Here is a 2,500-nt window from a genome sequence, read left to right on the forward strand (position 1 = left end):
TCCCCCCCGCGAGGACGAGCTCCGGCCCAGCGGCTCGCTCCGGGAAGCGGGGAGCTACGGGAGCGGCTCCCCGAGTCTGCATTTAGGGGGACGAAGGCCCTTTTTCTCCTCCCGCGGCCGCCGCCGCCGGCGGACCGCGGGGGAGGGGAACGGGCCTGCGAGGCGACCCCAGCCGCGCCGCCCGGGGAGGGCTCGGGTGGCCCACCCGCCGGGACGGCGATTGATCGTCAAGCGACGCTCAGACAGGCGTAGCCCCGGGAGGAACCCGGGGCCGCAAGTGCGTTCGAAGTGTCGATGATCAATGTGTCCTGCAATTCACATTAATTCTCGCAGCTAGCTGCGTTCTTCATCGACGCACGAGCCGAGTGATCCACCGCTAAGAGTTGTCTGGCTTTCGGCACCGACCCCGCACGCGCGGAGGGGCCGGGACCGCTCGCGTGAAGCGGCCCCCCTCGGGTTTTGCGGCGAGGACGCGCGGGCGCGCGACCTCGCGACCGACCGTACGAGCACAAACGAGACGACCAACGGAGGGGAAAAAGAAAAGGAAGGCACGAGGCCGCCCACGGAACGCTCCGAAAAGGCCGGCCAGAAAGGGCGGGGGGGCCCGCGCCCCCGACCGCCTCTCCCCCACCACCCCCCTCCCCCCGGGCGAGGGGAGGGGAAAAGAGAGACGCCGCCCCGCGTGCCGTCTTTCGGAGGCGGCCCAGGCGCCCGGGCTCGGCCCGGCCTCCGCGCGGAGAGCCGCGCGGCGCGCGCCGGACCGCGGGGGGGCTCCGTAGCCCGCGCCCGGCCTCTTCTCTCTGAACGGGACGACGCGGGCACGAGGCCGGGGGGCCGCGGCCGCCCGCCGCCCGCCGCGCGCTCGGCTCCACCTCGACCGCTGCGCGGGGATCGGCCCCCCGCGCAGCGCCACCGCGCCCGCCGCGCGCGGCGCGGCCTTTCTCCTCCCCGCTGACGGGCCGCCCCCTTGCCAGCGCCCGAGACGGCCGCGCGACGACCGCCGGCACCGCCGGCGCCGCCCCCGGCCGGGGACCGCTCCCCGCCGGAAGGCGAGCGCCTCGCCGCCGCGCTCCGACGGCCGGCGCCGGGAGGCGGGCGCCGCCGAGGCGCGAGCCGGCGTCGCGAGCGCCCGAGGCCTGCCGGAAGGCAAAGGCCCCGCCGCCACCGGGGCCGCACTCCCGGGACCGCCGCCGCCGCTTCGCACCGTCGGGGCCCCTTCCGCGGGCACGCGCCCTGCGGGAGGGGGCCGTGCGGCGGACGCCCGCCGCACGGCCTCGAGCGGTTCTCCCTGCGGCCCACACGCGGCCTTCGGGAAGGGAGACGGGGAAGCGACGGGCGGGGCCCGGGCCGGGACCGCCGCCGGCGACGACGGGGGCCTCCCGGCCGACCGTCCCACCAGGGGGACACCCGTCGAGCGGCGCCGCCGCCGCTCGGCACGGGGTCGCCCGCGCTCGCCGGACCTCCGGCCGCCGGAGGCGACCGACGAGCGCTCGCCCGGGCGGGGGGCGCGCGGTCCCGGCCGGGGACGAGCCGGCGGACGGCGCCGCCGCGCGCGTCCGGGGAAGGCGAGGAACGCCCCGAGGAGGAGGAGGAGATGCGCGCCGACGCGGCCGGCGCGGCCGAGGCGAGGGAGCGCGGGGGGCGCCCGAGGGCCGCCACCCCGAGGTCGCGCAGAGAAGGCGGAGAAGCGCGCGGGGGCGCTTCTCCGCCGGCGCCGCCCCGTTCCGAAGAGACCGGATCGGCCCCGCGGCCGACAGCGCGCCACGGCCTCGCCGCCGAGACCGGGCCGCGGAGAGGGGGGGGGAGGGGGGCTGGGTGCCCCCTCCCCGGCACGGCGCGGCCGACGACGGCCGCGACGAAGTCGACGACGACGACGACGACGAGCGGGGGGGGACCGGTCGCGACGGACGCCACCGCAGGGGATCGGCGGGAGTAGCTCCCCACCCCTCAGTGAACGCCGCGCCGCCACCGGCCGGGTACCCGTCGCCGCCGCCGCCGCCGCCGCCGGCATCGCCGCCGCCGCCGGGGCGCGCCGTGCCGCCCGAGTCTTTAAACCTCCGCCCGGCCTCGGCGGCCCTTTCGGGTCCCAGCCCAAACCCCGCGCCCCCGGCCGGCGTTTGACGACGCCGAGGCGGGAGCGGGGGAAAGGGGAAAGGACTCGGGGAACCGCCCAGGCGCGGAGCGCTAGGTACCTGGCCCTGGGGCGAGGGAAACGACCTGGGATGGCCCCGCCGGGGTGCCTCCCCCCCAATTGCTGCCACCCTCGGGGGAGCGTCCGCCGGCGGGGGCGCGCCTGACACATCCGCCGCCGCCACCGCGGCCGTCCTGACTCGGGGCCCGGGGTTTCCCTCAGCAGCCCGGCGCTGCGCCCGAGAGGACCGCCGCGGCTCGGCCCGTGGCCCCGCCGGTGCGGGAGGGCGAGGGGCGGACCGGCCGACCGAGTGACACACCTCGCCGCGGCGACCGCACCGACCGAGAGGGGCCCGGCGACGGGGCGAAG

General features: G+C 79.1%; 1 non-coding gene across 1 annotated transcript; it reads right to left on the reverse strand.

The window, feature by feature from the left end:
• Window positions 1-232: 232 nt before the first annotated feature.
• LOC147645755 (5.8S ribosomal RNA) lies at window positions 233-385 on the reverse strand. Its single transcript, XR_015282168.1, has one exon. It is a non-coding gene; the product is annotated as a 5.8S ribosomal RNA (ribosomal RNA).
• Window positions 386-2,500: the final 2,115 nt, after the last annotated feature.

Source organism: Cyanistes caeruleus, unplaced genomic scaffold, assembly GCF_971803275.1.
Source record: "Cyanistes caeruleus unplaced genomic scaffold, bCyaCae1.hap1.1 HAP1_SCAFFOLD_176, whole genome shotgun sequence".
Classification (NCBI taxonomy): Eukaryota; Metazoa; Chordata; class Aves; order Passeriformes; family Paridae; genus Cyanistes; species Cyanistes caeruleus.